The 23,803-nt window shown below is 39.1% G+C and overlaps 1 protein-coding gene across 1 annotated transcript in view; it reads left to right on the top strand.

The window, feature by feature from the left end:
• Positions 1-23,803, top strand: part of FOXP2 (forkhead box P2) — a 444,251-nt gene that overhangs the window by 86,488 nt on the left and 333,960 nt on the right. The gene's annotated exons all lie outside the window — the stretch shown is intronic.

The following is a 23,803-nucleotide window of genomic DNA, read 5'->3' as shown; positions in this document are numbered from 1 at the left end:
GGTTTAACATTTGGGCTTTGAAATGTGCCTTAGGCTAAAGTTTGGCATTAAAACCCTCTACCCAAGAGCAGATTTTTTTTGTCAGATTTCTTTTAATCGGTCATTTTAGGACGTGCAAAGGATAGACAGCATTATATTAATGCTTCCATGTGGATTCACAGGTTTGAAATTTTTGTGTCAAGAGAGGAATGACTGGTATTATGCAAATTTCTAATAAGTTTGGGGAAACCTTCATGAGAAACAGATTATCCTGTGTTTGCTTTCCACATGCCGTTCTTACAGTTCCCGCATAAACTGGAAGCATCTGTAGATGTAAACACTTTCTACCTTTGTGGCATCTGGGTATCTAGAGTGGCCTCAGCAATGATATGTTTAAGAAATCTGGAAACAAGCTTGTTACGTCTTGAAAATGAGGCATCACTACTCTTATGCAAATCACTAGTAAAGTGCTTTTCTTCACAACAATTAAATTTATCATGCCTATTTTAAGATTATTTTCAACAAACCTTTCTACTGATTTTGGTCTTGTAAATCCTGACATTTACTCGCCTTATTGGTAAAGGAGTAGTCAGACTAAGAGATGTTCCACTTAATTTACTTGAAAAAAGCTTAACAATATCAAAGGTAAATTAATTATTTTTTTTTACAGGTGTTAGAAACTGATCAAAAAGTAGAGTATGCTTTTTTTTTAATTTGTAGTGTTTGTAAGCGTCTGCTTTGATGCCAGACTTTTCAATTTTTCAGCTTATTTTGTAACTTTTTAAAACAAACAACTGTGTCTCTTTTGCAACAGCAACTGCCTAGCTCTTGTGCCTCCGAGTGCAGTCTTCTCACTCATGATGTTATGAGTGTACTTTACATTTTTGTTGCTTTTTACAGGGAATGCTTTTAAAAACCCATGAACATACTTAGTATTTTGCTTTTTGCTGTCCTGCTGGAAAGATCAACAAGGAGAAACAGTGCCACGGCACTCTTTAATTCAAAATACATTGCAGTTTCTCCGTTACAAGTTTTGCTTGAATTGGCTTGATTTACCATGAACTTGGAGACCACATCCTTCTTAATGTCATTACGTTCATCACTGGCAGTTCTGTGGTCTGCTCTTTGGTGTTTGCATAAGCCATGTTAACACTGAAGCTTGACCAAGATTCACCTACCGCAAAGACAGTTAAAGAAAAAAAAAGAAGATATATTCTATTTTTAAAAATAGCAGACATGTCCATGTTTGATGCAAACAAGCAAATAGCATCCAGGAGATGGCAAGGTGGTCAGTGGGGTGTTGCCCGTCCCGAAGTACTCTTTGTCTCTCTCAGAGTTCTAAAATGAAAGCAAAGTGTCACAGTTTCGGGCACCCCTTTTATAGCATCTGTAGAAACTCAGTGATAGCATGTGACACAGTGCATCACTGACCAACTTCCTTGGTGATTCAGCGGCTTATAGCACGTTCATCTCCCACTGCGGCAAGTTGCTGCTGAGGAGCTGTATCTTGCTGCAGCTGAAAAGTCCATGTGTCCTGTCACCTGCAGGAGCTTGGTGAGAGGGGGGCTGCTGCCTGTCAGTGACCCGTGCCTTGAGGGCATCTTGCCTGTGTGCAAGACAGTCCTGTTGTCATTCTGAATGCAGATGTTTGCCTAAAATATGACAATATGGTTCTATTAAAAAAAAAGTAGCAGTACAACATGATGCTGTGTGCTACTTCACTTTGAGCAGCGGCACAAAATACATTTGAATAGCATAAGAAGTTGATCTTCCGTGGTGCCATTGCATTTATTTTTTTCCTAATGCATGAATTAAATGTCTTTGTTCCCCACCTCTCTTGTAGGAACTGGCTTTTAATTTCCTTTGCTTTGCATAGCAAGCTTTAGCAGCTTGGGGGTGCTGTGTCTAACTTACTCTGGTCCAAATTCTGTTCTTCTTTGTGCCAGAGGACATGATTCAGAATGTCTTTTCGCCTGTGCAGCTTAAGTGGGGCTAAAATAAAGATGTGGTGCAAGCAAGGTGATTCAGGTGTTTAGCTTCCTTATGTACTTGAAAAAAATTTCGTTGCTTCTGCTGACGGAGGATTCCCTATAGATGTAGCAACCAACAGGAGATGCTAGACACAGGGTTTTATTCTAATTCTTGGCCTTCACTGAATCTGAAGGAGCTGTAAGCATATTAAATGCCTTCATCTGGTCCATCCTGTCCACATGATCAAGCTAAAGCGTCAGGCTCCTTTTCCTTTGATCTCCTTCTGGATCCTGTATTTCATTTGTTGTTCTTTTTTTTTTTGCCATGCAGTGGCTTACCTTCATTTGGTATCAGTTAAGGATTGCATTTGCAGGGTACATGCATCTGGACTATTTCACAGCTTGGATCTTCAGAGGCTTTCATGGGCTATGACTGAATCTGCTCAGGCTGAGAAGTAGAGTCCTGAAGGCAGAGCTTGGTCTCCTTGGATAGGGCTGTTTGCAGGTCCCTTCTCCTTCTGCTTTGAAACAGGATATTGTGGCTAAATTAACGTGTGGGTGTGGGCGAGGGATCCTGGACAAGACCTAGCAGCTTAGGTCCGCTTTGGGAATTAGTTGGCGTGTAGACAGTGCTCCACCTCATGTCTGAATTGTAATGAAGTTTACACTGGAACTAAATTGCTTGCTCTCTAAAGCAAGGCACTTCTGCAATCCAAACAAAAATGACTGTTTTGAATTTGGGCGTCTTCATGGTCGGGTAACGTTTATTTCAGATGTGGAAACTTTTATTTAAGGGCAGTTGGTTTCACCTCAATGTCATCTTTAGCTTAAAAATCTCAGATATAGCTGAAGTCAGTAATAAAAGTCATTGCTGAGTATGTCTGTATTGAAGGAGTGAGGTTCGAATGCTTTCAGTTCAGCAAGTTGAATACATCTGTGTTCAAAAACAAGGCAGTTCTTATTAGAACTACAGATGCATACAAGATCATCTAGACTGCTGGGCTTGTATTTTGTAATATAACTACCAAGTTACCTTTTAGTATGTGGATGTTTGTAGGAACGCTACAGTAGTGTAGGTTAAGAAAAAAAGTGACGAGTGAGCTACAAATTTCCAAGCTTCTGTTGTTCTTTCAGTGCTGTTTGGTGCTTCTGATATAAGTTGTGTTTTTTTTTTTTTTTTCCTTTTAAAAAGGCTAAAGGATGAAAACCCTTTCTTGGAAGGACTCCTTCCACTTACTCCTTTGTTTCCTTCCATAGAAATATAATTGTAAGAGCACCAAAGAAACAGTGGCACTCTTTGCGATTTGACTGGTGTTCATTTGTATCAGTTTACAAAAGGTGATAAATGCAGTCTATAACTTCTGTGTGGAAATACTCCTGTAAATTTTATTTTTCTACAGCTGTTCTCAGAGCTGTGAAAAAAATGATGCAACACTTCCATAACATTAAATTTGAGAAATAATTACACTTGGCAGTTTTTGTTTGCAGCAATGCACGAAAGGCTGAAGGCTTTTGTACAGTTCAAAGAGCACATTCCACAGATCTAGCAGTTGTTGGTTGCCTGCAGGGATCATTTGAATTTTCAAGGAAAAAAAGCATCAGACCAATGCCCAGACCGTTTGGTTGTATAGTCTCAGCTCTCTCTTTTTAAATTTCACCTGTATGAAAAGTTATTTGGAAATAAGCCATATATAAATGTGGCACACCTTAATGCCCATTAAAAGAATTTATATCAAATTTCATTGCTTCAGGTTCTTTCTTATTGATGCTTAATAATGTAGAAATTAATATGAAAAGTAAGATAACAAAAAATGAGGAATGACATTGTTCAAACATGTGGGAATGGTGAAAGTAGATAGCAACAAAGGGAAATCCCTTTACATGTTGCGATCCTGTAGTTATTTGTCAGCTTATTGCATTAGCCAAAGTGTACAAGGTACTTTGTGTTGCTTCACTGTAGGAGAGCCCTGGTCAAAAAGGTAAACCCTCTCATCTGACGTGCCAAGCCTGGAAAACTTGCCAGCTCCTATATCACACTTGCAGCTCCATCACTCTCCATAAATGTGTTGACTGTCACTGTGTGTCTGTCTAAAGCTTCTGCTAATCTAACAGGAGGCAATGTGAATATTTTTACGCTATGTACTCTAACAGGATTTTTGGTGAAAAATTCCATGGTATTTCTCGGAGAGAAAATCTTTTTTTCTATTGCTAGGTGATTATTGTTATTTGTTCTGGATGCGGGTTGTTGCACAGCTCCAAAACTCCAGAGTCTCTCTGCTTTCAGTCACGTACAGACACAAAAAGTTTGAAGCTGAGAAGCCTTGCTCTGGAGCATAGCTAGTGTTTTTCCCATCATTTGTGCTAGCTGCTTGGTTTGTGTTGCTGAAATCTCTCTCACCTCCCTCCCTAGAAAGTGCAGTGCCCTCAGCTGACGCACACCAGGACCTGATGGGAGTGGTGGTGGGGTGGACTGCCTCAGGCTCTGTGCCCTCCCACCAGTGTGCCTCACCTGAAACTGCACAGCTCTTCAAGATTGCTTAATCAATGCCACTTTAATAATTTTTTTAATGATTAACTAAAACTTAGAATACTCACTTTAGCTTTAAGAAATGAAGGCTAGCTTGTATTTACTGCTCTCGCTTGCGTGGTATTGTGTCGTGATAGCCGTCATAGGTAATTCTTGCAGGAGTGATTTCATGTCATCTGTTACTAAGAAGTAGTATCAAATACATGTAGAAAAGAAAGAAGAGCATTAAGAAAGAAAAACAGTTGAGACTATAAAACAGTAAAGTAACTGTAAAACAGATCATTGAGTAAAATTAAAATACTTGTTATGACATTTCTGTCCCTTCTTTTTGGATGGAAGTATTACAGTTGTTGATTTAGTTATTTTCTTATGGGATTAATATATAATGTTTTCTTATATAATAATAGATCTTATTGAAAGTCAGCAAGGCAAGTTTGGGATAAAATTACTATGCTGAAAACTTTTGATTCTTTCCTACAATATAATAGTAAAATTTTGTAGATCATGTAGATTGCACAGATTTTCTTGATAAAGATGGTTTTGTTTTAATGCCAAGCATAGCTCTTACTCAGTTTAAAGAATGAAGAATAATCTTGTAATGAAGTTGAAAGAGCAGAAAGGCAGAACGGACTTGATCATCTAACATCACTGTAATCTGTAGATTGTTGGAATCATAAACAAGAGGTGACCAATGCAATTTTGAGGTAGATGCTCAAACTGCTGCATCATGAAGTGTGGTTGGATGCAAAAGGTCCAGCTCCTAAAATAACAACTTCCCAGAGTAGAAGCCCTGATCCCAGCCAACTGAGATCTTAAGAGCACTGTAGGCACTGTTACCACTTGGAAATAAGTATATGAATCCCAATAGTCTGTCCTCAGCTCTGCAGAAGGAAAAGTACCTGGTTTTGTGAAATCAAGAAGTGGGCTGAAATCACTAGACTAAGAATGACTTTATAATGTTCTTCTAAATGAGAGGTACTTGACACAGTCAAAAGTAGTCATTGTATTTACAGCAGAAAAGTGAAGCAGCTGGTCATCTCTAAATAGGGAAGTGGTTTGTATTTCATCACTAAGAAAACTCGTAGTTAGTCTTTGCTAATATAACTTCCAGTTAATGCTTTCTTCTTCAAAAATACGCTCATATGAGTATTTCCTGTCAGTATCAATTAATCAAATCCAATAAAATAAGAATTATTTTAAAAAGAGAGGAGTTTATCAATATTCCATCTTCTGAACTCAAACTCATCAAATTCTTTTTGGGAAGAGACAAGTGGGAAGTCCTTAATGAAGTGCATTTTGAAGTGAGGAAGCGTAACTGCCACGGGCGTATACGACCAAATTCTGCTCAGTCATGTAGACGTTCCATGAAACCAGCATCTGAGTAGGGCTTCTTGCATGAATGTTATGAGCAGGATTTTGCCTTGTATAGCTGTTTGAGGTCATGTAATGTAAATATTACTGGAACTTGGGATAAGAAGGTAGGACAATAAGGGAGCCCTTGTGCAAGCACTGATTGCTTTTTCTTATGCAAATACCAAATACTTATACAAATACTGGCCTGTCTAATGCTTTGCTTTTCTCCTGGGGCAAACAAATAGATAAATAATAATAATAATCTGTATTATATCTGTCATCTCTTCAAATAATTTCATTAACTGTCCTTTCTTTTCCATAGCCATTTTTACATTGTTGTCTTCAGCTCCTCATGCTTGCTTTTTCTTCTTGCCTCCTCCTCATTTCTTATTTGCTGTACCTGAGAAATACACTGTCCTAAGTTCTTTTGTGTTTCATCCTTCTCCTACCTTTATCTGGCTCCCAACTGGAAACTCAAGCATTACTGCTCTGTCTTTCCCTGGGCTGGAGTTTCTCATTTGTCTGGCTTGCTTCTGGCAATTTGCATTAGCATCTGTAGCATGCAAGCTTTCCATTTAGAAAATACATTTGTTTTGCTTTCTGTACCTTAGGTACAGAAAACCTTAGAGATATGGAATGTGAAAAAAAGTATTGCTATCTGCCTGGGCTTGCTAAAGATAGTCCCATTGCCACTGACACGGGTTTTGTGCAGCACCTTTGAACCCTGCAGCTGTCCCACTATGCATATTTGCTTGCTTTCTAGTCTCATGTTTCCACTTTCTCACATCTTCCCTCCACGTCTCATTCCTCCCCGTCCCTTTCGTGCACAGCCTGCATTCACAGAAACTGTCCTGGTCTGTACCCGCTGCACTTACTCTCTCGTTTCTCTTCTTTCCTTTACCTCTGAACTCATCATTACTTAGGGTACAACTATTCTGAGTTCTCTTCTTACAAAGCTATCACAGATCTTTTGCTGCTTTCCTTTCTCTCAGCTGCAGTTAGGGTGCTTTAAAATAACGCTCTGGACCACATGCTTCTATTCATACCCGTCTTAGGCACCTTCTCTGAATTTTGCCCTGTTTTGTTTTGTGAAATTTTACGCTGTTCCAGAGCATTTTCCAGCATTTTAATGTGTTTTGCATCTCTTTGAGGCGTCTTCCATGACTTTCAATTAATGTAAAAATTTTTAATTTAAGGGTTTCTGTAACGACCTGCAGTAAATGCTATTTAAATTGTACATTGTTATGAGAAGAACTGCAAAAATGTGAGAAACAAACTTCTCTATGACCTATTTACTCCTGAAAGTGACAGTCTGGTGGCATTTGTGTTATTGCAACATTTTGCACACTAGTAAAAGATAATTTTGGATTCATCTATATAGAAAATACCTACATCGAGAAAACTTCAGAAATTTATAACCAGAATGATATATAGCTATAATTGGAAAGATATTTGGTAAGATACAACATGCTCATACCAGTACCCTTACCCTAGCCAAATCACAGAATCACAGAATCACAAAGGTTGGAAAAGACCTGTAAGATCATCAAGTCCAACCATCAACTCAACACCACCATGCCCACTAAACCATGTCCCACAATGCCACGTCCACATGTTCCTTGAACACCTCCAGTGAGGGTGACTCTACCACCGCCCTGGGCAGCCTGTTCCAGTGTCTCACCACTCTCTCCGTAAAGAAATTTTTCCTAATAGCCAGCCTAAACCTCCCCTGGCGCAACTTGAGGCCATTTCCTCTCGTTCTATCACTAGCCACTTGGGAGAAGAGACCAACACCGACCTCTCTGCAACCCCCTTTCAGGTAATTGTAGAGAGCGATGAGGTCTCCCCTCAGCCTTCTCTTCTCCAGACTGAACAACCCCAGTTCCCTCAGCCGCTCCTCATAAGACTTGTGCTCCAGACCCCTCACCAGCTTCGTCGCCCTTCTCTGAACACGCTCCAGAACCTCAATGTCCTTCTTGTAGTGAGGGGCCCAAAACTGAACACAGTATTCCAGGTGCGGCCTCACATGTGTCCAATACAGGGGCACGATCACCTCCCTGCTCCTGCTGGCCACACTATTTCTGATACAGGCCAGGATGCCATTGGCCTTCTTGGCCACCTGGGCACACTGCTGGCTCATATGCGGCCGGCTGTCGACCATCACCCCCAGGTCCTTTTCTGCGGGGCAGCTTTCCAGCCACTCATCCCCAAGCCTGTGGTGTTGCATGGGATTGTTGTGACCCAAGTGCAGGACCGTCACTTGGCCTTGTTGAACCTCATACAGTTGGCCTCGGCGATGTGTATTAAAAATGAATTTCCAAACCTGTTAGCAGTTTGAAGTGTGCACAGTCCTAGTATGTGTAATCCAGTGAATGTTTTAGCATTTGAATTCCAGTGAATGTTTTAGTATGTGTATCAGTGCTTTATTTAGTTTATTTGCTGTAGTAGTTGACAAAAGCATCCTGAAATAAGTTCCTAGAAAACTTTTTGCTTATTGCACTGACCTTGAGTGCTGGCTCCTTCATCCAGGGCACTCCACCCTAAGTAATAAAGTTACACTGATCTTAAAATTAGAGTCACTTCTACAGAAAGAATCCTATCAGGAATACACATCATGTATTGTTTTACTGTAAGCACATCTCTTCCTGGGCTTTTTATTATTTTGGGGACCAAGTAAAGGAACATGTGAAATCAGCTATGTGAAGAATGAAGAATTAATTTCTGTATAGCTGATGAAGACATTTATGTGCCATAGTTGAATTCATCTCCCCAGTCACCTGAAATGAGAAACACTTGCTCATTAGACTTGCAAAAACATCTCCCAGCACATTGCAAGACAGAGTTACTGTATGATCAGCTGCATGTGTACAAACAGTGTTCTACACATGTGATTAAATTTCACATTTTACAGCATTTCCTTCTATCAGGGCTAAAGTTTGAAGCTCAAAGTTACTGTTTATGGAAAAGTTATCAATCAAACAGAAAGATGCACTGTTATCTGTCTAGAATGTCCTGATTTGCAAGTCTTCTGTCTAAGGGGAAGGTAGATGGGGATTTAAGTTGTGGAACTAAAAACATCCAGAGGATTCTCTGGTGGCACAGATGTTAATAGGTGTGGTTTTCAGCTTGAAGTTTTTTTGTTGTGGTTGGTGGTGTTTTGTTGGGTTTTTTTTTAATTGAAAATATGTGGATTAGTTTCTTCATCCTGATTTTTGTAACAGTCGACAAAATTGACCAAGGCAATGTGTACAACTTCAAAATAAATATTTAAGTAATGAGGCAGAGAAATGAGGAAAACAGTAGAAATTACTGCATTGAATAAACAAATTCAAGCCTTATTTTAGTAGTAAATTTATTTAAAGTGTGGTTAATTCTTTCAAATTAAAAAGCTTGAAAAAACATGATTGAGGAAATCCAGTATGGTATCTGTAAATGAATTACTGTGCTCCTCCAGTCTTTCAGAGTACATGACATTTCAGTAAAATAAGGACAACTGGTTGATCTTGCATCCTTCAGATTGGAAAAGGAAATTTTATAATTAGGGGAAGAGGTTATGTTACCTGCCTGGTTTACAGAGTGCTGTGGAATGCATAAACAAAAAGTTGCATTAATGATCAGCTTTCAGCACAGTAGGCAATTAACTATCGGTGGTGCAATGCATGCTGAGAGGGAACTTGGACTACTTCTTCTCATTACACATTTTAAATTTTTCTACCAAGTAATGACACATAGGTGTTATTTTGTTCCATTCACATAAAATGTTTGTTCAATATATATTGTCATGATGTCTAAAAAGAAAAAAAAAAAAAGTGCTATTGTGAGTGGTCTGGAGAATATTCCCACAAGCATTAGAATGCATTTAAATAAAGCGATGTTATGCCTTCAGTTTGAGTAGTCTGTGTAGTCTGGTTACTTCATCTTGGAAAAATATTGCAGGAACAGAAAAGGTCCAGAAAAGGCCACTGAAAATGATTGGAGGCATGAAAAGGATTTCATGTGAATAGAGATTAAAAAGATTAGTACTGAGCGTGGAGAAAAAAAGAGGTGACATGGTAAGTGGGATATAAAATAATGAATAGTATAGAGAGGTAAAATTTGAAAATCTGTTTACTTTTTCCTAATAAAACCAGGGAGCAGGGAGATAGTCAATGAAATAAAAAAAAAGGGAGATGGAAAAAAGTCAGTACCTTTAAATGCAGGCTGTTAATGTGACGAAACTTACTGGCATTCGTATGTTACTGGCTTGGAGAGAATATCGGGGTACATGGAGTAAATATTGAAACGAACAGCTAACGATCCCCTAAGCTACATAATTTAAATTTTAAAAAATCACAATGTATGTAATGTATAATGTTCAAAAGAGAACACCACGCTTGAACTGTCTTTGTGCTTCCTATCTTCTGAGTCTGTTACCCTTCTTTCAACTTTTCTCTATCCTGTCTGTCTTTGCTGGGAAAAAAAGTATTTCCTCTATAGCAAGAGCACATTTATTAGAAATTTTTAAAGGGATGAGAACATTAGTAGTAATGCAATTATAAGTTCTACAAAGTCCAGTTGGTCTGTTGGTTGCTATAGTTTTGACTTGAACTGCTTGCGGTACAGTACTTCTGACTGTAAAATAAGCAGCTGTAAGCTTTATTAACCCTTTAGAAACTCTTGGTAATGTTCTTTATAATGAAGTTGAAACCCTATATAAAGTAGACAGACAAATTCCTTGAATTTTAATACTAGTATTAATAAAAGCAAAGGGATTTGATATTTTAGATAGGGACACATTTTATTCTCAGCTTTGCACATACTGCATATAAATAGCTGCACAGGAAATAATTGCCATTGCATTGTTTTGTATTTTATTTTCCTATCATTAAAATGACTAAAACAGGAAAATTGTTGAATGATGTTGTATATAATAGAAACAGGCTTTTAAAATTTCACTGGATCTTGTGTATTTGTTTCCTGTATTTCGTGGAGAAAAAGGAAGTTTTGTAACTTTCTGTCTGTCTGCTTTTTAATTAATTTCTAACTAACTTTTTTGTTCCATTTTTTGATTCATTGTATTCAAGTATTTTTCCTCTAGTAGTTGCTATTCCTTTCTCATAACTGGATGTCTTTTCTTTATACTGGCTTCTTAAATCCTTTTGCATTGCCTTTTGCCATTCTTTCTTTAATCTTTTTCCTTCTGTTTAATTTTTAAATCCTTTGCCCTTTATCTTTTTTCAGTCTTTTTAGCTGCTCTCCTCTCCTTTGATTTTCTCTTAAACATTACTGCTTCTTAACAGTGTGTTCTTTCATTGATTTTTTTCTTTTTGTTTTTGTCCTTTTATTTTCTTTTTTTTTTTTACATTTTTCTTTAGTATGCCATCACACAAGGAAAACTTGGTACAAATGTTACCAGTGGGATTAGAAATAAATAAACACGGAAAGGATTCTGATATTTTCAAGGGAAAGATGAAATATTTCTCTGTTTACTGAAAAGAAAAACCCTATTTACTTTTTAGTGGGCATTGAAACACTTTACCTGAGTCTTTTTTCCCTGATACCACATCCTGTGTTTCAAACTGAAAGCAATTATTATTTCAGTATTTCGTGGTACTATGCTGCTAGATTTGGTTTTTTCTTTCTCCGTCCTGACAGATGCTTTTCATGCGTAGAAGTCCACAAGCTCTGTCTCATGCTTTATAATTCTTCTTTGAATCTGAATTTTTTTTTGAATGCATTATTTAGAAAACAGCAGATCTCTCTGTAGTCTTTTATGGACTTTTTTTATTTACTTTTGAGAAAAAAGATTAAATAACTGAATAGAAGCATTCACTTAAATTCATTCAAAGACTAATGTAGAGATCGTTCAGAGTAGCCAGTAAATATGTAATTATTTACTCTGTAGTTAGGTGGTAGTTACTTAATAACTTCTGCATTTTTTAAAAGGACACTTTCATTTGATGTAAATAATAATGTTCTTCCCCAGGTCTGATACAAACTTTTTTTTTTTAATTAAATGTTTAATTTTTAATTTACTTTGCATTACCTGTAAAGCGAATGGAGAATGAAGCCTGTATGTAGGAACATTATGCAAATTTGGGGAAATTCAAACCTGCAGAATATATTATTTTGCAGTTTAAAAATATATTTGCAATATTCTCCTATGAAGGTTTGTGTATAGATTCGTACATCGAGCTAGTAGTTTCAGGATTACGTAAGTTTCTAAATACAGTTTTTGGGTTGCCATAGGTCTTGAACAGGAGAAGTCTGCCAAAGACAAAGTTTAACTACTGTCTCCATATTTTCCCCAGGGTACCAAATTTGTACACCCAAGAGCAGGACTCAGTGAGCCACTCTGCAAATCTGTGAGAAGCTGGGAAATGGGAAGGACTTTAAATATTGGTGTAAAAGAAATTTGTCTTTCACCGGAGGCTTGTAAAAGCCACCGAAATCAAGAAACTAGGTCTCCATCACAGAAACTTCTGTGCAAGTGGATTTGGGGGTTCTCGCTATCTTTAATAAAATATTGCCAATTGGAAAAGAAAGTGTTCACTGAAGAAAATTGGGAGTTTCAAATAAAAAACAAAACGTAAACTAAAATTTTACTAAAATGTTTTAGCTTTGGTTAAACTTTCAGTACTCCTGCACTGAAAGCGCTGCTGTCGGCAAAGGACAGGGAATGAGAAGCCCACGGGATAGTTAGCTGCCTGGGACTGGCATCAGTGTCTACATGTTTTACCCAAGTATTGAGCTATGTGTAGGATGTCTTTATCTGACAGCGGAGTGTGTTGCTGTCATTTCTAAAGTACTGCTGAATTAACAGAGCTATTGGTTTGGTGTGGTGCAGTGTCTGTGTACATGCCATGTGAGTATGGAGTTCTGTTTCCAGCCTTCATGGGGGAGAACCACACTGAGTATCCCTTTGGAAGTGGTGAACGTGTCCTTGGACACAGGGTTTTTGTCCAGCCTAACATTTGACTTAAATCCACTGGCAGGAGCAGTGATCTGAGGATGACTGTTTTTGATATGAAAATATTTTTATACCTGAGATGGTGTCATTCTAGCTGATTTTAAAATGTTAAATGAAACCATGAAGAAGGAAGCAGAGATGGTAAAGGTCTGCCCATGAAAGTTCTTCAAACTCTGCAGTTACTTTTGGACATCTTTCCTGTCCAGGTTGTGATTGCTACAATAATTCTTCCAGTTGGTGAGAACACTACAGAATCTACAAAGATGTTGCGGCAGACGCTGCAGTTGTTGCTGCTTCTTCAATTAAAAATAAAGAAAATTTATTTTACTTGGTGTAGAGAAATATAGTGTTTGTTGCTGACTTGTTAGCCAGAATTTTTTCCCTGGAGAATGGTCAACCAATCTCAAATAACTTCAGAGGGAGTTTAAAACTTCACGTAACAGGTACTAAGCAACAAAGCACACTTTTGTTTTGCTTTAAGCCTGGTTTTGCTAATATTTTTAAGAAAACAGCAATCACAGTGGCTGGTAAGCAAAGGCTTTCTATGAGCAAAATTTCAATTGCAAATGACTTAAAAAGCAGTCTGTAATGCCTGACGATAGGTGCTAACTGGCAGATTGAGACATTCTGTATTGTCAACATTCAGACACTTGAAAAAGAGTGTGTATAGGCGGAGAGAAGAATTTGCCATTCAACAGCAGTAGGTGTTTCAGCAACCAGAGGTGCTGTGTCCCCTGTGCTACGTTACTGTGGGCTATTCCTCATTTGTTTGGAGTTGATTCCACCAGTCCAACAGAGTCAATAGTCAGCACTGCTTATTTTATGTTCTTAGTCCAGTTAACAGAAGCAAAAAAAAAAAACCCCAAAAAAACCCCAAAACACCCCAACCTAAACCAACCAACATTTATTATTATTTTAATGCTGTGCATCAGTTTTTTTCCTGAAGACGGTTTTCCTTTGCAGTATTCCTATCCCATATGAAGGAAAGCTATCTTAGATGTTAAGAGAAGGGGTTTCAGTAGCAGATGAGAATAGGGACTGAATTGTCACATCTATATCAACATTGGCCTTTGCATGCCAATGGGGAGAGGAGGAAATGTTCCCTTTCTGCTCTGGGGTTGGATACGGAGGGAGAGAAGCAGGGAGGGTGGAAAGAGCATCTGTGCTATGCAAAGGGAAAGTAGTCTGTTCTGCTCCATGTTGGGAAGAGTCTCTGCTTGTACACTTTCCTTTAATATTATCTACATTTGAGCACAAAGCACACTGCTTGCTGACTCAAAATATGTCAGAAAACCTCTAGTCTACACATGAAACTGGATACTATATTTGATATTGTAAAATGTTTAGGAAGGGTTGTCTTTTATATAAATTTGCAATTTTAATATGTCATTAATATGCTTACTTTATTCAAGTATATTTGTTATTACTGATTAGTGAGAAAAAGAAAATATTTCCTGTCTCTAAGCAGTCGAACAGATATTTCTTTTTCTGAAGTGAGTTGTTTCTCAGTTGAGCAGTAGTCTATTTGGATTTAACAAGTTTATTCTTATTTCCAGACCTGGAGGCTGATGGGAAGTCTTTTTACAGATCTTAAGTATAACAGTTTTTTCTTTTCTCCAAGCAGCACTGTAGCACTGACTCTTAGAGCATTTAATTTCCCATTCTGAAACTATTCTAAATTGAAAGAAAACCAAGGGATGACTGAAAAATTTCAGGTTTACTGATGATTTGAGTTCTTTCAATGGAGTCTCATATATGTAAGTGCAGGTATACATGTTTGTGTGTGTGTCGTATGCAACTGTTGATCCCTGAACTGTTTTCAGACTGTGCTGTATGGGATTCTGAGAACAGTGAAGAACCAAGAATGATATGATGTGAGAGAGAAGAAAAAAAAACCAGAGAATTTTGGTATGTATGTGCTTGACTTTAGGACAAAGGCCTGACTTTTCTTGGGTCCCTTGCAGTTTTATTTCGTTCTAAAGAAAAAAGATCACTCCACAGAATTCTGCATGAAAACTAGTTTTTAAAATGTGTTTCTTTGATCAGATGTTATAATCTAAATTGGTTCAAATGATTATACACTACTTTTAAAGATGGAAATTGAGATCTATTTTGGCTGAGTATTGATGGCGTAAGTTCAGGACTCGCAGACCACCATGATAGAACCAAAAGACAGGGTGGATATTTTACTTTGGTAATACTCCCTAGTGATAATTCATTAATATCCTTTAACTCCATCTGATTTTTTCTCGCCCTGTTTAATACGGTAAACATATGTAATTCACTTCTCCACATGACTAGAATTTTATCTTGTAGCATAAAATCCTGTCATTGCTTTTTCAAAAGCACTTAGAAAATATTAAGTAATCATGAGGGTTATTGCTAATTGCATTGGCTTTAATTTGTCACTTTAAATGTTCTAATTATTTCTTCATGAGGTTATCAGCAAACTCTTAAATAGGACCTCACTGTAAATTAGGCCCTTGGGCCAGGTTATTTATTTTGACCCAAACTTCAATTGAATATTATGATTAAAAATAACTGAAGAATAAATACATTTTAATAATGGTCTTTAAAACTGGAAAAGTTAAAATTAAGCAAAATTTCAGAGCAACACTCACATCTGGTTATATTAATGAAAGTCTTATCATATTTTCTTGAAGCTGTGGATGCTACAGCTACACACATACAGTAATTTGAATATTGAAAATAGCCCTTCCCAAGCACTTTTTGAAAAGTTTATGCTAAGTACGTCGTATGAAACTAAGTGACCTTACTTCAAGTTAGTACTGAAAGACTGAGCAGTGTTTGTTTGAAGTTCAGTTTGTTCGGTAAAAATATTTTAGAGGGGGAGGAGAATTGAAAACAGTTACAAAATATTTCTCTTCTTAGTGTGGCTTGGCAGGTCTTTCTTTCTTCGGCATACCAGGGTGAGCTTGGGCTACCCAGTATCCCACTTGTTATTTACACCAAAAATGATCTTTATGAAATACATCAGTCTGCATCAGATACTGCTGAATGAGGAGAACTTTCAATTTTTAATACCTTCAGCATGCTGTAAATATGACAAAAACCATGTGTTAGAACCAATAGAAAATGGATTTAGTCATCATCAGTGGCTTCTCTGAACATACCAATAAGATAGACATAAGATAGCGTCCAACCAGTGCTACCTCAGTACAGCCTTCACAGGAAGGAGTGACACAGGGATGCATACATGAAAATGTGAAAAAAATTGCAATATTCTTTCCTGACTGAGTGTACTGGGCGTGAGTTGTAGTCCATGAAAATTTTCCAAATTCTACTTTCATAATTAGTTGTGGTCACAGAAGTGCTCACTCAGAAATGAGGAGCCCGTATAAAATATAAAATCGTTTTACAGACTGGGTGAGCTTTTTCTGTGGCATTTGACATGGAATAGCTTCTACTTGTCCATTTAAGTTTCTCGCCTGCTAATGTATTTCACATTCCAACTTAGTACTGGGAAAGAATAACCCTTTCACAGGAATGCTTTGTGTACATCGACAACAAACTTTTTTTGTTCAGGATTGATTTATCACATCTTTCACTGACCACAAGCAGTGGTGGATGGTCTGTTTCCCATTTATATGAACAAGGGACAGAGTCTTATCCATTCCTGAACAAGAAGGTTGTTTCTAGAAGAGATGTCCTCTTCCTCTATTGGAAAAAAGACTGCATATGGCAGCAGCATTTCTGGCAGAAGTGTAGCATGTCCTGGGATGTCCTTAGGCAGGGTTGGGTCCCCAGCAGAGGCAGCACGGCTGTGGGACCGGAGACCGAGGAAGGGTTTGGCCATGCTGACTGTGATCCGCGAGACCCCTGTGAGGCTGCTGTTAGGTGAGAGCATGGTGGGGGTCTGAGCACTGCAGGTGTATCTACACACGATGCCCATGTCTCGGCATCACCAGGACGGTCCTGAGGAGGTCTACAAAGTACCCAAATTGTTCACTGTGCAGTTTCATGGCTGCAAGAGGATTGTGGTTTCTGTATGTTTTCTGTATTCCTTAAATTTTGTTTTACTAAGGAATGAATGACGCAACCTAAAGATCATGAGAAGTTGGAGAAGGTATTTACATGTAGTAAGAACCTCTTCAGTGAATTCCTGTACCCAGTTGTGTATGTTGATAGCTGTCTGGGAGGGTTATTTCTTGCCATCAGTTATGGAAACACAAAAGTGTTTCTGATATTTTGGATTTGTTTTTTGTAAAGTCAAGTAGTAGTGGATGGTAGACTGGCTTCTCCCTTGTTTCTTTTTTCTGTATGTGTGTATGTAAATGTGTGTGTGTATGTAAATATGCATGTATGCAAATATGCATGTATGTAAATATGCGTGTATGTGTAAATGAGTGTAAGCTTGGTGGGGGGACAGCAACAATAGAGGACAGCATTATAACTCAAAATGATGATAGAAATTGGAAATAGGGTCTGAAATGAAAGAATGCTGTGCTTAGCATTCGTCAAGACTAACCCACTGAATAAATGCAGACTGGGGGATAATTATCTAGATAGCAGTTCCTTAGAAAAAAGATTTTAGGATTGTAGGTGATCCCAACCAAAGATGAGACACTGATGTATACTGTTGTAAAAGGTGCAAACATTGGATAATGAAAATGAAGTATGCTATAGAAGATGTATGAAACTATCTTTCAACACTGTCCAGGTTTCATCTGGATTCATATATTCAGTTCTGGGCACTTCAGAAAAGATGGGGAGAAACTGAAGAGTCTATAGAAGAGCAATGGCAGTTATAGTAAGTATAGAAAATTGCTTAAAGAAGAGAAGAACGAGACAGGCAAGATATATCTTCAAATGCAATAGAAAGCTGCTGCAAGGTTGTTCACCTTACTCCAGGTAGACAGAACAAGAAATAATGGATTTAAATTACAGCAAATAGGTTAAGGCTAGACATCAGGAGTACTTTGGAGTGGGAGGATAGCAAAACATTGAAATAGATGCTCTGGTGGGACTGTGGGCTTTTCATAACTGTAAGCCTTGAAGAACTCCCTGGCATGGGCAGCTGATCTGCTTCTGGAATAGCACAAGTGAACGAGGTGACTTGCTGCGGTCCCTTTCAACCCTATAGTTCTCTGCCAGTAATCGTGAACTGTTCTTACCCACCTGAGTGGAGGTCCACTGGCCAGCCTCTTGTGTGCATGGTATGTCTTAAGCCTTTTAATGCTGTGAGCCTTGTGATGGGCTAATTCCTCCGTAAGAAGTAACACAATGGTACAAAACCCAGTGACAGAGTTGAACAATCTACTGTGAATCCTTATATACTTTAATAAACCAAGTGCTATCTAGGGTAGTAACTGCTGGCATAAGTTCCATATTTCAGTATATGATGAATCAGTTGCTTTGTCTGAAGACTCATGGGATGAGGCTAAAATTAATTTCCATGAATTGGTTTGGAAAGGTCTTAAACACTGAAGGGCCCAGCTCCACTCTGTGGGTAGCAGAAAATCCGGCTTTTCCCACCACTTGGTCCAGAAGGCAGATGAGATAAGAAAGCAGCTTTGGGAAAATGTCATGTCTTAAGGAGTCATCACCAGCAATTCTACCTGTACTATTCTCTGGTTATGGCATTGAATCTAGTGGCAATAATTTGGTTGAATAGCAAGTGGGACAACTCCAAATGCCAACATGCAGAATTATGCTCTATGCAAATTTAATCATAAAACAGAAAATAAAAGCTGAAGCAGCAGAAATAATCTTTGATTCTTACAGTTCATCTACTGATACTGGCACTCACTGCAGCCTTTGAGCCTAGAGGAGAATCACCACCACCATCAGTGTTAAGACTACTGATCTATTGGTCATGGTTCAGCTCCTTGTGCACAGTGGAATTGTGTTTGGATGATGTCTGATGTTTCTTTATTTATATTTGCGTGTACTGCTTTACTGTGTCATGGGAAAACTTCTAGTAGTCTCAATGGCTTTACCTGTGTTCAGTTCTTAGTGCAGTTCTAGCCTCTGACGTGTCATGTTACTAGTTTTGTGTGTATTTTAATATCTTCATGGTCACTTTGAGATAATCCTCTGTTTGTTCTTCTCTTACCTATGACTTCTTCAATGCCTTTTTCAGTGTATCTGCTTTCTCTCTTTCATACTTCATCCTGGAATTTGCCAAGACTGTGTTCTTGGACTTTTGGTTTTTAATTATTTTATGCTCTGTTTCCAGGTGAGTTAGCCACTTCCATTGCTTTTACTGTTATGGCTATACAGATGTAAGTCTGTAAAGACTGATTATTGAAAGACAGAACATCTGCCTTTCCACCAATGTTATTGCTCCTTCCATCTAATCCTGTGTCTCAGGCTGGATCTCTAACATGATGTCTTTTAATTACCTTATAATTTCAAAACAGAACTCTATCCACTTCTCTCCTTTTGTATCACAAATGACAAGAACATTATCCTTCTTGTCACTCAGATTCAGTGACTCAGGATTTTTTTTCCTCTTACTTTCCTCATGCTTCATACATCCTGACTAGAACCAGCTTTTGCACCTTCTTTTTTTAAATATTGTTCAGATGCATTTTTCCCCTTTGATCCTCCTGCTAAATTTCTTACTCAGACCTTCTTGCCACTGTCCTAACTTCTGCAATTTCATTCTTTCTTTTTTTTTGTTAGTTTGCAAATCAGATGTTGCCTCCCTTAAAGCAAAATGTAGTCAGTAAATTCCTTCTTTTAGTCTGCTAACATTTTCATATCCCTTCCTATTTTATATTCTTCTCAAGGCCTATTGCCTCAGATTTAAGCTGTTCACAAGGCTTTACATGGGTGCTTTCCAAATGTGGTGAGCAGTCCAGTAATAGATTATGAGGGGGTGGAAAATGTCTGTGGAACCGAATGAAGTATCAGGGCTACATTGATTTTCTTTGAGAAAGTAAATTTGTTAGGTCCAAAAACTCAGGGAATTGATCTTTGAACTTTGCCAGTTGTGGGGGTTTTTTTTCTATCATCAAGTTTTATGTTGTGCCTGTTTATTCTACTTTGCCAGCACTTCCAGGCTTGTCCACATATTTGGAGACAATTTCTCTTACTGTTACGTTTTGTTTTCCACAGCTTTGTACCCATGAGGGAACCTCATGAGCTCACCAAAAAAACTCCTGCTGCATTTGCTTATGCATCCTTCTCGTAAGCCCACTTCTGCCTTCTTGCATGCATCAATCAAAAGTTTCCATATACAGAATTTGCTTCTGTTGTCTTCCGTACTTCTGCAGCAGTTCTGTAGTGGTTTGTCATTAGATTATAGGCTTATTTAGACACAAACTGTTCTTCAAAGCATCTGAAAAACATCCTGCAATAGTGAGACTGAAGTACACAAAAATGAACTACGTTTATTTTGCCAGGTAGCAGTCATCTTTTCTGCAATCTGAGTCTTCATTCTTCCATTCCAGCTTCCATTAAGGCATGGATTTTTCTGTTGAAAGGCAAAATATATAGCCTGCCTGTGAGGCCACTATTAATTCCACACTATCTCTCTTTTATAGTGCAGCTGGCACCCTACCCTCAGGAGAACAAGCTCATCACTTCTACCACATGCTTGTTCTCTACCAGTTCAGGCAGCAGGAATCCTAAGTTAGCTAGCAAATATTGGTCTTGCCCATGGCAGTGCAGAGCATTCGACAATGCCTCTGGGCCAGCTGAAAATAATTTCTAGCACAGTTGGAGTGAAACTACAGAGGTGTAACATTCAAAGACATGTGAGTCCTGAGGAGGGTAGGATTCAGTGTTCTCTCCAGCAATAAACAAAGATTTGCAAAATCAGTAAAATAAAATAAAAATAGTACAGGTTTAATTAAGCTTTTTTAAATATAGCATCCTGTCCTGTGTGTGAGAAGTAATGAAACTATCTGTAGTTGTACAGTAAATTACATTTCTGACTTTTCAGACATGTCATATACTTCCAATACTGAACTATCTCAGCTTCACTTTTTTTTTTGTTTTAATAGTGTTTTTCATACATGGGGATGTATTCTTACCACAGTGCTTTCATATACTTCATCTGCTTACTGCAAATACTCACAAAGATTTCCAGTCAGGTGTTTATTAAAAAGATAATTAGCCATAAGCAGGTAGGCTGAGGCATATCATTTAAGAGAGAAACTTCCTAGAAGTATAGATTATTCTCTTATTCTTATGATGTTACTTCATATTTGCTTTAACCATCTGAGAGATGTCACTTGCAGAAAAGGAATACTTTTCAAGAGATCTCTTTGTCCTTAAAACAGTTAATGCTGTCCAAGAGCGGTGTGTCTACCTATGCTTATACCCACCTTTGCTGCACTTTCCTGTCCTTAAGCTCAGACAGAAGTACTGAAATTGTTCCTTTGCCTTCTCAGTATAACTCTGAATGTTTTCAAAGCATGGGTTTTTTTAACTTTGTAGAGTTTTGTTCAACTTAGTGTATGTCATAGTCAATTCTTCTTGTTCTTTAAATTTCTTTAACTGACTAAAACTTGCTCTCTGCTTTTGAGGAATTTTGAAGAGTAGGAAGGCTGCCTTCTCTTTACTGTTAGTCTGCTGCCACGCAGTACCTTCAACTTTCCTGTCATCCTATTACCATAATAGTTGGTGCTAGTTTCTGCATGTTGTCTAGAGCATCATTCCACAAAAAGAGAGAATCTGGCTCTCATTAGGGCCCCAGTTGATGGGTGACTGTATTGTGCTAATGGTATTGAATCTTTGTTCTGTAAGCATCCAGCAGTGATAGACAATGCACTAGATTTTTTATAGCATTATAGTATCAGGTGTTGTAATACAGAGGAGTGGCAGTTTTGGGGCTGTGGTTGGATGTGAAGGTCTCTTTCTCCTTTCTTAAAACTCCTTCTTCTCCCCAGCTGAGTTGATGTTATTGGAGGACCAGAATCTGTCCAGACAGGACTTTTCTCCCTTTCATTCTGTTGGATCGTCTCAGCACAAAACGCTGAGTGAGGACCTGCTGGCTTTTGCAATTCATGGCTGCCCCATGATGATGCTCCATCACTTTTCTGGGGAGAAGGAGACATCTGCGGGGCTTGGTGGGGTTTGGGACCCTAGCTCTTTCCCTTCGAGCTGGCAGGAGCCAGGGGGGTGATGCAGGCATGGGCTGAAGTGGAGAGGAAAGGACAAAGGGCTGGAGGTAGAGGGAGAGAAGAAGCAAGCAGCACAGTGCTGGCTTGGGCAAGGCCACTAAAGGCAATGCAGGGCAGCGTATGGGACTGTTACTGGCCAGTATCAGGCCGGCTTTGCTATTCAGTGTTGTTCCATGTGTAAGGACATAATCTAAATGAATGCATTTGGATACGTTTAGGGTCAAGACACTTTTGTGTAACTAGTATATCAGCTATTACTAACATCTGTCTGGTACAAATGGAAACACAATCTGCTCATTTCATGGAGGTCGTCACATATTCATGAACTAAGAAGAGCTTTTTTGATTCTAAATTTGACTGTGGTTGGAGGTTAAATGTTGAGAATTCTATCACGTGTTGGTCCATCTGGTTCTTAGTTATTTTTTATGACAAGGCAATATGTGGTAATTGCATATTATTATTCTCTGATAATAGTTTTAAAGTATTTTGTCAAAATGGTTATTAAATCTCTATATCTGGAAAGTGTGTTTCCCCCTGTACTGGATTTGTGTGGCAAGGTTTTGGTAGCGGTGGGGCTACAGGGGTGGCTTCTCTGAGAAGCTGCTAGAAGCTTCCCCTATATCCAATAGAGCCAATGCCAGCCGGCTCCAAGACGGACCTGCCACTGGCCAAGGCCGAGCCCATCAGCAGCAGAGGTAGCGCCTCTGGGATAACATTTAAGAAGGGGAAAAACACCTGTGCAACGGCAGCCAGGGAAGAGAGGAGTGAGAATATGTGAGAGAAACAACTCTGCAGACACCAAGGTCAGTGAAGAAGGAGGGGAGGAGGTGCTCCAGGCACCGGAGCAGGGATTCCCCTGCAGCCCGTGGTGAAGACCATGGTGAGGCAGGCTGTCCCCTGCAGCCCATGGAGGTCCGCGGTGGAGCAGATATCCACCTGCAGCCTGTGGAGGATCCCAGGCTGGAGCAGGTGGATGCCTGAAGGAGGCTGTGACCCCATGGCAGCCCGTGCTGGAGCAGGCTCCTGGCAGGACCTGTGGACCCGTGGAGAGAGGAGCCCACGCTGAACAGGTTTGCTGGCAGGATTTGTGACCCTGTGGGGGACCCACACTGGAACAGTCTGTTCCTGAAGGACTGCACCCCGTGGAAAGGACCCATGCTGGGGCAGTTCGTGAAGAACTATAGCCCATAGGAAGGACCCACATTGGAGAGGTTCATGGAGAACTGTCTGCCATGGGAGGGACTCCACGCTGGAGCAGGGGAAGAGTGTGAGGAGTCCTCCCCCTGAGGAGGAAGGAGCAGCAGAGACAACGTGTGATGAACTGACCGCAACCCCCATTCCCAGTCCCCCTGTGCCACTTAGGGAGAGGAGGTAGAGAAAATCGGGAGTGAAGTTGAACCTGGGAAGATGGGAGGGTTGGGGGGGAAGGTGTTGTAATATTTGGTTTTATTTCTCATTATCCTACTCTGATTTTGACTGGTAATAAATTAAACTAATTTCCCCAAGTCGAGTCTGTTTTGCCGGTGACAGTAACTGGTGAGTGATCTCTCCCTGTCCTTATATTGACCCATGAGCCTTCTGTTATATTTTCTCTCCCCTGTGCAGCTGAGGAAGGGGTTGGGCAACTTTGGTGGGCAACTGGAATCCAGCCAAGGTCAACCTACCACACCCTCCCATGAAGAACTGTCTTTCTTTAAAAATTACAGATTAAGTACATTTTATGAAGTAAAACCCTTTCGCCTATATCCATGTTTTGTTTCAGTGGCACGCAGTATGCATTCTGAAGCTCAGTAAATGTTCTTCCTCATCTGTGTAGCTTAAAATCTACCAACTGGGGGCTCTTCTATTTCATTACTGGCAGTTCTTCCTTTTTTTGCCGTAGTCATTTAGTGGCTGTTCTTCTGCACTTTTGCAACATTGTTACAGGAGC

This window comes from Gavia stellata, chromosome 4 (assembly GCF_030936135.1).
Source record: "Gavia stellata isolate bGavSte3 chromosome 4, bGavSte3.hap2, whole genome shotgun sequence".
NCBI lineage: Eukaryota > Metazoa > Chordata > Aves > Gaviiformes > Gaviidae > Gavia > Gavia stellata.
Note: the sequence above shows the minus strand (reverse complement) of the source record. Positions and strands in the feature narration are given on the sequence as shown.